The sequence below is a fragment of the Spermophilus citellus genome (genome assembly GCF_964194105.1).
Source record: "Spermophilus citellus genome assembly, chromosome: 5".
NCBI classification, from domain to species: domain Eukaryota; kingdom Metazoa; phylum Chordata; class Mammalia; order Rodentia; family Sciuridae; genus Spermophilus; species Spermophilus citellus.
In genome coordinates this window covers 134902764-134914921 of record NC_138186.1, presented here as the reverse complement: position 1 = coordinate 134914921, position 12158 = coordinate 134902764, and the positions used below count along the sequence as shown (strand labels likewise).

The following is a 12158-nucleotide window of genomic DNA, read 5'->3' as shown; positions in this document are numbered from 1 at the left end:
TGTTTTGCCCATGAATAATAGTATACTTCTCTTAAATAGCATGAATAAGTAGCATGAGGGTAAAGTTCAGACCTTTGAAGTCTAAACTGAGAATCCTAGGTCTAAATTTTCTCTCCCCAACTTGCTGTGTACCAAGAGCAATTTGCTATACTTTCTATGTCCTTATTTGTCAAATTGGGTTAATATACACCACAGGCTAATTTCAAGATTATTTTGGTTCAAATAAGTGAAAATTAGTATAGTCATCTGATAAACTCCAAAATAGTCATTGCTATAGTAGTTAACCTGAGTCTTTGTAAGTTGGTTGCTCAAGACAACTTTGCTTCCCTGTAACATCTCTACAAAGTGCTGGCTATAGTCATCTGATATTGTAGCTCTCAGTCCATGAGTTTCAGTATACATTTTTTTTTCTTTTGAGAACTATATCTTCATGGAAACTGTATGGCCTTTGTTAATGCTATTGACATGAGAAGGAATGAAAAGCCCTCTTTGGCAACATCTCTAATTTCTGAGTCTAAGAAACATTGGAGACACATGGATGATCTGATTCTCCCTAATGGACTATTTATCCTTCTTGCCTCAGCAGCAATATCTCAGGAAAGCACAAGGTTTCTTTGGTTAATCAGCTAAAGAACTATTTTTAGTAGATAGCATGTGTTAAATAGAAATGTTTGCATTAAGGTGTTTGGTGCACATCCGGTTCCCTGGGTTGATTTGCAAATGGAAAATCCATTGGGAAGTGTTCTCAAAACAAAAACAAAAACAAAAATAAAACAACAACAACAACAAAAAAAAAAAAAAACAGAGGCAGAATAACAGAAGCATGTATGGGCAGAGGGAGAAGGTGAATCATGATATAGTCACAACAAAGACCTCAGAAAGTCCCCAAGGCTGTTGTGGAGTTGGGGGTCTTGAGAGTTGTCCAAAATTAGGGTAGGCCTCTATACCCCCTGCACCAGTCAATAATAAGGTACAGCTGTCCCTGAGATAGGGCTTGACTGTGCATAAGGTGGCTTTCTTAAGCCAAGGGCAAAGTCATTTGGTAAAAGAGGATTATTGCTTAGTTATGAGGAGGAGCTGGTTATTATGTGGGTCACTCAGTAATTACTGCAATTGCTTCTGGTGATTTTTCTGGCCAAATAGGGGCTATTCTCATTTTCCTCCTTGTGGGTCCCTCTAGAAACCGAAATCTTTGCCAAAAAGTATGATTTTTTTTAAATGTGCTTTTTCCCCCCTGAATAAAATCTTTCTATCAAGAAAATTTTATACTCTCCTGGTTCATTTTCTCTTTTGCAATTCCCTTCCTTTTGGAGCTTCTACTGTGTTCTTTGAATTATCCCAAATTTGTAGATGAAATTTGCCATAAATTAGACAAGTCAACCAGTGCATAGAACCTTGAGCCAAAAACCAAAAAACAGTACCCTAAGTTCTAGTATCAGCTCTGCCAAAACCTGAATATGTAGCTTTTCATAAGTCATTTCCTTTCTCTGAGCTTTACTTTCCTCATCAAACCAGGAGGTACACAAGGTAATCTTCAGGCCCTGTTAATTCTGAAAGCTTTTGATTCAATGGCCTATTCTGATATCAAAACAGGCTGTGATTATTGAGCTCAAACTGTCTCATCTCTGGGTAAAACTCACATATATGTGATTCTCCACATCTAGGATCCTCCTTATTTTTGGGAAACTAAATAGGTGAGAGGAAACAAGCTCCATAGGAAAGTACTCTGCTGAGGCCAAGAGGGGAGGGTAGAGAACAGAGAATAGATCTATAAGAATGTAAAGAAGTTTTTTTTTTTTTACTGAGATTTAGTTTAATCTAAATATCTAATATAAACTTTTTTAATTTATATAATACTTATATAATATTTTAGACATGGTGACACAGGCTGACTAAAACAGAAATCAGTTGGGGTCAAAGCAAGACCAAAACTCAGCTAGGCAAACAGGTCCTAGAACTCTGCCTCTAACTCTGTGTTCATCCTCTAGGACACATGGCTACATGAAGTACTTTCAAAATGACTTGGGCAGCCCTGCCTCTTTGGTCTTGTTGGTTGTAGGCACATGGGCTCTCTTTTAGCCTGTCTCCACAGCCAGCAGCTTCTCTGATAAGTTCACATTACTGGTATCTTTTCATTCCTGGGGTATCCATTCCGGCTTTGGCTTCACCTTCACAACTCATACATTGCCCTCTCAGTGGCAGCCGACGAGGACTCCAACCATGCTAAACTTTGCCTGGCCTCCCAGGCCTTCCTTTGAAATCTTGATGGAAGCCTTCTTGACCCCTTAACTCCAGCAACCTGTATTTCTGTAAAACCAGCACCATGTAGATGACAACTTGAACAATACTTGGGCCCCCTGGCATCCTATCTGTAGTTGCCTCTGAATGTCTGCTCAACTCAGTATGGTGAAAAGAGTTCCTAGGCCCCACTGTATGAGCAGGGCATCATTGTGATCTCATGATCTCCTTTCAGAGGGATTTTGGCTTATGTACCCTGGAGCCTGTGGGTGTGATCTTACAAATAACTGAGATGCCATCAAAGCATGTGGTTTCTGAGCAAAGTACTTAGCATCTCTTTAAGAGTTGTAATCTCTTCAAGCACAGCTTCCTTGACCCCAGCTTTACTTTACTTTTCTGGCCAAATGGCAAGTTTTTAAAATCCTTAAACTCTTCCTTCGGTTCCCAATTCTCATAGTAAACCTGGCTAAAAGTTGCCAGTAACATCCATGCCACTGACTGAATGCTGTGCTACCTTGAAATTTTCTCCACCACATTAAATATTTCATCATTTAAAAATAAAACCTCATTCAGAATCTCAGTACAAGGGGAAAATATAGACAAGTTCTTTAACATTAATGGTGACCTCTACTCCGATTCCCAGCAGAGTCTTCATTTCCCTGTAAAACTTCATAAGTGCATTCTGCAGTCCTATCTTTATTCTGCTCTTTTAAGCTCCCTCTAGAATTGCCAATTAAACTCCAATTACCATATTCTAAGGATTTTCCAACCTGCATTTCCAAGTATCTTCTGCAAACTATTTCCAAAGGCTTCTGAACCACATGATCAGGTTAGTTATAGCTGCAACACTTCTCAGTACCAATCTCTGTTTTAGTTAGCTTCTTGTCACCATAACCATAACACATGACAAGTACAACTTAAAGAAGGAGAAGTTAATCTGGCATTCAGTTTCAGAGATCTCAGTCCATACATAGCTGACTCCATGTCTCTGGGCCCAGAGAGAGGAGCACATAATGGGGGAAGGACCCAGCAGAGGAAAGCCATTGAGCTCATGGTAGGGTTGTGAAGTAGACTGGGAGAAAGGAGCTACAGGGAAGAACAGCCCTTCCAGAGAATATCTCAAGTGATCCTCCTCCTCTAGTCATGCCCCACCTCACTATAGTTACTACCCACTCTGTCCATTCAAAAAAGGATGGACTGATTAATTTACATCTCTCACAATCTAATTATTTGCCCTCTCAGTCAGTATTCCTGCAGAGACACATGAAGTTTTGAAGGGACACCCCATATCAAAACCTTAACATAAATCAGTTCCCTCTTAGGACTAGATAATTAGATAAGGTGGGGATCCATATTAAGACCTTGATCAAATACCTGATTATATACTATCCAAAGTCAGTTATTTTCAATAACATTATCATAAAATACATTATGGTTTCTCAGTTTTAACAGAGGAATAACTATGGTCCACTGTTATTATAAATAGTTTTCTAAGTCCAATAGTTATTTTTATGCTAAAGACTGGAACTCTTGTCATTCAGAATATTGGATGACTTTGCATGGCCCAGTGGTCCAAGTCTGTAATCCCAGAGGCTCAGGTGGCTGAGGCAGGAGAATCACGAGTTCAAAGCCTCCCTCAGCAAAAAGCAAGGCACTAAGCTACTCAATGAGACCCTGTCTCTAAATAAAATACAAAATAGGACTGGGAATGTGGCTTAGTAATTGAGTGCTGAGTGTCCCTGAGTTCAATCTCCAATACCAAAAAAAAAAAAAAAAAAAAAAGGATAACTTTAATTTGGCAAACAAAATAGCCAGTATGTCTTTCATGCTAATTTTTTAATTGTTGAGCCAAATGATAGTTCTATTTTTTAAAAATTTTTTAATCATTTTTTTTTATTTTGTACTTATTTATGGGTTACAGTGTGGCATTTCAATACGCCATATGCAATGTATGCTGATTAAATCAGGATGATTAGCCATCATGTCCTTGTCCCTTCTTTATGTTTGCAGCCTTCAAGCTTCTCACTTCTTGCTTTTCATAAATTGTATAATAGGTTATTGTTTTTTCCTTCAATTTAATATCAATGCAGATATTTCATCATATAAACAAAATAATATCATTCCCTTCCCTTTATACTTTTAGGGAATGCTATCATAGATACAACATACTTCCTATGACTTTAAAATTTTATACGATCATCCTTCATCTTAATAGCAACCCTCTTCTCAGAAGTTTGATTGTCTTAAGAATATGTTAGAGGGAGAAGCACAGTCATCTTATTGTTTGAACAGTTTTGAAATATCATTTCCTATAAGGTAGTTGTGTGAGCACTGACAGCTTTGCCCCTCTTCTTCCCTGGAGATTAATTTATTTCCTGCAGTGCTTGCTCTTTGTGGCAAGCCTGCTTGTCAGCCTTCACCAATGGGAGCTCTCATCAGCAGAATGTTAATTATAAAAGCAAAGCCATATACAGTATTAAAAGAAAAAAAACTTCTCAAGACAAAGCAATGTTTTTCTTTTCCTTTTCACTCTACTTCCCACTCAGGCTGAACAGAATCATTATCCACTGGAAGAATATTCCACAAGGTGGTAGGGTGCAGTGGAATTTGAAAGGGCTTTGTAACCAGGCGGACCCAAGACTGAATGAACTCTAATTCAAAGAATGACTCATTCTTTGTGATTTTGTTTTGCAATATTTAAAATTAGAGTAAAAAATGTCTACCTCACAGAAGAGTTTTTGTAAATTAAAAAAAAAACTTAATAATAATGTTAAAAACACTTATTTAGGATTTTTCTACTTTCATGTTTTCAGTCAAAACTATGCCATTGCCTGTTTTGGTAAAGCCCAGAAGCTAAAATATTTTATTCCTTTTAATGGTTTAAAAACATAAAAATACAATCTATATATTAGATCATACTTTCTGATTTACAGAAAATTAAAATTTCAATGTCTATAAATAAAGTTTTATTGAAACCTAGCCACTTTCATTCATTTACATATTGTCTCTGACTACTTCAATGCTCTGTCCATAAAGCTGAATAGTTGTGACATGTTTGTTCTCTTGTTCTTTAGAGAAAAAGTTTACTAACCTTTACTCTAGAGAGTCTGATTCAGAGGTCCTAAGCTGTACCAGGAAACAATTTCAGCATATTTCTCAGGAGATGCTGATGCAGGGTGTCTATGAACCATCTTGAAAAATAATGCAATAAAAGAATTGTGAATCCTCTTTCTTATATTGTCTCTTATCACATGTACTCCACTGGCAAGATCCTACTGACTTTATTTTCAATGATATCTCAAATATAACCACTTCCTTTCTAATCCACTTCTATCAACTTAGTCCATGCACTACAATCAACCATCATCGCATCAGGATTTTTATAGTGTCTTCCCCACTAGTCTATTTGCTTCCACCCTTGTATCATAGTGTCCATTCTCAACACAAAAGCCAGAGTAAACGTGATCAAACCTTTGCCAAATCATAGAATTCCTCTCAGAATTCATAGTAGCCTCTCCACTCCTCCCCCATCCCATGGCTTTAGTTGTGTCAGCCACATACCTGATTCTCAAAAACTCCAAGGAGTTCCATCCTGAAGGCTCACCAAGGCTGCTTTCTCTAATTGGTTTAATCTTCTTCTACTGATCTTATGGCTTTCAGTGCTGTCTCCTATAGGAAGCATCTGACCTGTTAAAGGTTCTCAACACCGAATAAAGAAATAAACCCCAGACTTCTATTTTGTAATTATCTAATTGTATTTTCTGTAGGCAAAAACAGTTGCCAGGAATACAAATATGACTCATCTCTGAACAATGGTACAGTATCCACTTAATCACTGCAAATGAGGGAAACAATACAGCAGCTATTAATGTGTACCATTTGTTTATTCAGACTCAGCCACAATGTCATTACAAAAGGTACTAAAGAAAGGAAAGTAGGTGGTTGGTACAGATAGGAGGAGATAGATGGAAATCCTGTTGAAACTGTTGAAGATAGATTCCATGAAATATCCAGAATAGAATGCAATCACAGAAGGTGCCTGGCTGACTGCAGGTTTTACTGTTCTACATCAGATTGAGCAACTTTAGGAGTCTGGCACTCAAAGTTCCCAAGAGGGAGCATGAGGTGTGAAAAGCATGGATTCAAATTAACACTTTAGGAAATGTCGGCTTTAAAAGGGAATGCAAATCAATTTTAGATATACTTGAATTTGATTCCTCTAAAATATGAGGAAATGGAGATATTCTTTCACTTCAATCTTCTTGTTCAAAGAATTACCCCTCTGATTTTATGCTTATAACTTCATTTGTGGACTGAACAACAGGTTATTTTTACAAAAGTATGTATTCTGACTATCAAAGGGCACTTCTTTAGCTTATATGTCTTACAGAGAAAAATGAAATAAAACTCAGCCTGTTTTTCTATAGCTGAAGTGTTTGGCTTGCTCTTCATGGAACTTAGTCTATAGGACTCTGCATTCCTCAGTTAATTTATCATCTAAGCATTTGGTTTGGTAAATATTTAATGCAGTTTAAGAAACCACCTCTGGTTGAACTTGGGATGTTTCCAAAAGGAATGGATGATGAATTCCTCAAAAAGAGAAGTGTTTCAAATAAATTTGGGTTTAAAAACAAATAATTGTGTGAAAAAACAGTTCCTTCACATTTTGAGATTTCTTGAAAGTTAATGCAATGAGGAACAGGATTTCTAGCCTATGTGAACTCTTCTGCTGTATCAATAAGCTGGCCACCAGAGTATGGATGTTATGTAGAAGATCCCCACTTAGCTAATGATAGGGCCAGCTCAGGAAGGGGAGAGTGACTAAAAAAAAAAAAAAAAAAAAAAAGCCCCCTCTAAAATTCACATGGTTAATCCCATTATTTCACCTTGAAATAACATATTTATTCTAATTTCCTCACTTCCCGTTTTTCTGCTTGACTATGTACTATCTTAAATCAGCTTATTGACAAGGGAGAGTGAAACTAATAACTGTCAAGATGACAGATTGAACTTTGTAACTACAGGCCTATAATAGTTTTATGTGCGTGTGAGATGGTAATAGTAGGTAATATTTATGTAGCACTTTATGTTTTACAAAGCACTTGCAGATCCATTATTTCATTTGATATTTCTTCAACTCAATGATTCAGTTATTATTATCAAACTTCATTCACTGATAAGGAAATGAAATTCAGAGATTCCTCAAAACGCACCACCATTGAGTTGTAGTCTCAGGAATCAGAACTAAGTCCTCAGATTCTGTTTCTTTGTAATACAATATATCTATTTCATTTTTCCTTATCTCTCCCCAGCAAGAAAAGCAACATTGTGAAGTAAGAAATACTGTTGTTATCCCTTTTTAAAGATACAATCTTAAAGATAGTAACTAATAGAAGTGGGAATTAAATCTGGGCATACTGCCTAAAAATCTTGTTTCTTTTATCTATAATGTATATTCTACAGTGGCTAGTTGTAATGATATTTGTGATTTAAGAAAGATCTAAAAGATCTGAAGACAGCAGTTGGGGGATCATGAGGAGAGAGACCTAAATGAAAGAGGACACAAGGCCCTGGCTATCTTCCCCATCAGCCACTGATGACCCAGACTCCAGCCCCAGTTAACACAGAGAAGAGTTATTGACAAAGAAAGTAAATTCTTGTCATTAGGAGGGTTCACATGTTCAGAGAAATTCTTTTTTTTTTCTATTTTGACATCATTTTTTTTTCTCAATTAGTCTGTGAACTCCTCAGAAGTCACAAAGCTGTAAATTTTGTTTTCGTGTTTCACATGACTCATAAAAATTAACAAGAGTTATTGAGACAGTTTTAGGCTTTTTGTATTTATAGATCTATTTAATTTTTATAGCAGCTTCATAAAATAGGCATTATTATCCCTGCCCCTCTCCTGTTTTTAAAGATGAATAATAGGCCCACAGGGTTAGATAACTTACTTTTGACTATGCTACTATTAGTGGCAGAGAAAGAATTCAAAGGATAAAGGAAAGGAAGGGAGAGAAACAGAAGGAAGAACGGGAAGGAAGAGAGGAAGGAAGGAAAGAAGGAAGGAAGGAAGAAAGGAAGGAAGGAAGGAAGGAAGGAAGGAAGGAAGGAAGGAAGGAAGGAAGGAAGGAAGGAGGCTGTTTTAGGTTATGACTACTCAGGAGCAAAAGATAAAGAGAGCTCCTGTCCATTTAAGTGGCCAGCAATCAAATGGTCTTTAGGATGATCAAGGTATGAGCAAACTCATACCTTGATTTTTCATACCTTGAGGTTTCTGGTTCCCTGTGCCTCTTGACCACTGTAGTGTTTGCTAGTGGGGCTTTTTAAGCGCTCATCCTCATTCTTCACAAAGCCGTAGTGGGAAGGAATGGAGGACGGAAGTCTGGAAGGACATTGTATTAGTGTCTGGTCTGCCTACAGGTTAACTCAGAGCTTTAGATCATGTAGCTTATGCTTGAAACCTATAGCTTCACCTTCAATTTCCCATGTGTAGATGCCCACTCCCTGCTCTGTGGTTGCAGGTCTAGGACATCAGCCAGAGTGTTGATCTGGAATCAGATATTTTTAGATCACCATCAGCTTCAACCCCTTACTACTGTGTACTTGCTTGGCAGGTCAGAACTTTACTGTGGCCTACCTTGCATTGCCCATAAAATAGAGTTGTGATGAGGATAAACTAAAATGCATGGAAAAGCATTCTGTCAACTGAAAAATACTTTAGGAATGGAATTATGTATTATCTCCTATCTCATAGAAATGTCTACCAACTATCTGCAGAATTTGCATCTCTTCCATTTACTTTATTTTATATTTTGGCTCTTCTTATTTGGTTCCCAATTATTTCTGAAAGGCATATGCATGTGAGTCTCTTACAAAGAGTACTTGAAAGCAGATGGTTTCCTTCCTGGATGGATCCAATACATATTTTTGATGGACCCCTCTTTTCTTTTCTTTTCTTGTAGAAATCTTCAAAAATGAAAAACATCAAAAATAACAAGATGTGATGGAAGCCACTTGGGCAGTGAACATAAATGTTGCAAAGAAAATGGAACCTTGCCTTGAGCTGAAAACCAACTATCCCCAAAGGACTCCAGGAGAATTTTGACTAGCCACTGCAAAGAGAGAACAATCTTAAAATTTTAACAGATAAAACTCAAAGAGAGCCCTATGATATGGAATTCACATTGACTATTTTGTTGTGCCAAAATCTGTATGTATTGTCTCATCACTGGGACATGTTTATTTAATGTGAACAGTTTTGAGTCTCTTGTTTCCACTACCAATAATTAAGCAAGTGAAAATATTTTTATACTTCAATTTCTATGTAAAATTGGTTAAAAATAGGATGCTAGCTCTCCACATATTTTTATCCTTTTTTCTATAATTTATTTTGCCATTATTCTAAGACTAACTTAAAGAAAAATAATCATATCTGAGAATGATTTAAAATACCCAGGTTTCTTATGTGATTCCCTGAGAACTGTGGAAATGAGTTTGTTTAGGAGTTTGTTTTATAAATGCACTGTAAATAAATGTTTTGGAGTCTCAATAGTCAAAGCCTTTGTGAATTGTAGAAATTTTCCAAAACTTCTTCCTCTAGCTTCTTAAAATCATGAGTTTATGTCTTTAATGTATTATGCCTTATTATTTTGTGTATATTAGATAATTCTTTATATTGATGTTTACTAGAATTGTAGGAAAACAATTTAGGTAATCATAATATTTGGTGCAAATAGAAGGGCAATAGAATAGTAATAAAATATAACATTTGGGTGTCTAGAAGCCACAGTGATCTAATTATTATATATTAGAATAACACTTAAAGATCTGTAAAAATGACTTTAAGAGCAATCATATTTGACAATTTATCTTATTAGGCACGAATTATATAGAAATGTTATTTTTTCCCTGTGAAAATGAAGAGACAGAATTTATTTGGTTAAAGTTACATACAAAGCCTTAGACTTTTTTTTATATAGGTCATACTCCTTATAAAAACTCACTTCAACCTCATAATCAACTTGGACTATATGGAGAACTTATTAGATGATTTAGCACCAAAGAGTATCTGAGAACAATAAATCATGACGCAACTTTCCACAGGGCGAAAAAATTACAGTTAGTGATCTTTGCTTCAGTGTTTATATTCCGAGGTAGCTTACTTTCCTTATCTTTAAAAAATTTTTTTTTCATTTAAAGTTGCAATAAATCCTGATTTCCAGTAATCTAAAGATTGTTTAGTGATTGGATTGTTGTAATATCACTTATTATCTACAATTTCTGAAGTTATATGAGATGATTTGGCTTCTGTTTATTTTATCTGTTTATGCCCATAAGAACAACACATTTTCAAAGTCTAATTTTGAAGACAAAAGAGATGCCCACTCAATCCCACAGCTTGTAGCAAACTGCACCAAGGTGTTTTTGGACTCATAGGATTTGTTGTTTTTCAAATAGAGGATATTTATTATTATTTTTAATTTGATATAGGAGAAGAATTAGATTTCTACTTTTAGTAAGTATAATTCTTTGATTATAAAATTGAGACAATGCATATACTATTTTGTTTATAAATCATCAAATTTTTTGTTGGAAGTCAAAAACTAATAAAACAATTTTATATACTGTGTTTCCAATTGTCTTATATTAAAATTATAATAAACTTTTTGCTCACTATGGAAGACATTAGAAAATTGAAAATAAATTTTATAATTTTCATCAATATATGTTCTCTGCCATGTTCAAAATAATCAACTCCCTATAATTATTAAATTAAAAATTATTTATCTAGTGTTATGGTTTAGATATTAGGTGTTCCCCCAAAGCTCATGTGTGAGACAATGCAAGAATGCTTACAAGAGAAATGGTTGGGTTATGAGAGCCTTAACCCAGTCAGTACATTAATCCCATGATGGGATTAACTGAGTGGTAGCTATAGGTAGGTAGAGTATGATTGGAGAAGGTGAGTCCCAAGGGGCATGCCTTTGGGGTTTATATTTTTTATCTGTTGAGTGAAATCTTTTTTCTCTCTCTGTTTCTGATCACCATGTAAGCTGCTTCCCTCTACCACAGTCTCCAACCATGATGTTCTTCCTTACCTCAAGCCCCGAGGAATGGAGCTAGCTGTCCACGGACCATGACTTCTGAAACTATAAGCCCCCCAAAACACCCTTCACCCTCTAAAATTGTTCTTGTTCGGGTTTTTTAGTCACAGCAGTGAAAAAGCTGACTAAAACAACTAGGGTTGAAATAATTTTTCATTCCTAAGGACAAAGCTGCAGGTGTCAAAGAAGTCAAGACAGAATAATTTTCCATGCTCTCCTCATCTCCAATGGCCTTACAGTGTTGGACCCAATCACCGATGACTAAGTTTTGCAGTATGGGTGTGCTTCATAGATAGATCCTAAGACTACCGGTTATTAACGCTATAAATTAATAATGCTGCCTTCTTCATAATTCAGTCAGTTTGAGGAATGAAAATATAAAGGAAGTGAGAAACAGAGAAGAATATGATTCCTTGAGAGGAGATGCCTAAACTCTTATAACAAGGACTTTAATAGAAAGAACTGTTGTAAGATTTGAGTCAATATTTAATGTAACTTCTAGATATTTATCCAAAGGTTTCTGATCCAAGAGACATCTGAAAGGAAGAGAATACACAAAATGTGTTGAAGGAAAGAGCAATAATTGTTATATAAATATAGATTGATAGGTTGGAATACTAAAACTAGAATCAAACAGCAAGAAAGCATTCTTCTAAATTCACTATAAAACATTTTCAAAATTTTACCACTTTTTCCTCTTTCCACTTCTACTATGGTCCAAGCATCAATCATTTCTCGGGTTACTACAATAACTCTGTAATTGTTCTCTGCATTATTTCCCTTGCTACCTGTCATTCTATTCTTACTGAAGTAGCC

At 35.9% G+C, this 12158-nt stretch overlaps 1 protein-coding gene across 1 annotated transcript in view; it reads left to right on the top strand.

Moving 5' to 3' along the window:
* The window catches only part of THEMIS (thymocyte selection associated), a 206700-nt gene extending 197219 nt beyond the window's left edge, over positions 1-9481 (top strand). The window contains exon 6 of the mRNA XM_081294651.1: positions 9201-9481. The gene's annotated coding sequence lies outside the window, so the exon portion shown is untranslated. The remainder of the gene's footprint in view (positions 1-9200) is intronic.
* The last annotated feature ends 2677 nt before the right edge of the window (positions 9482-12158 follow it).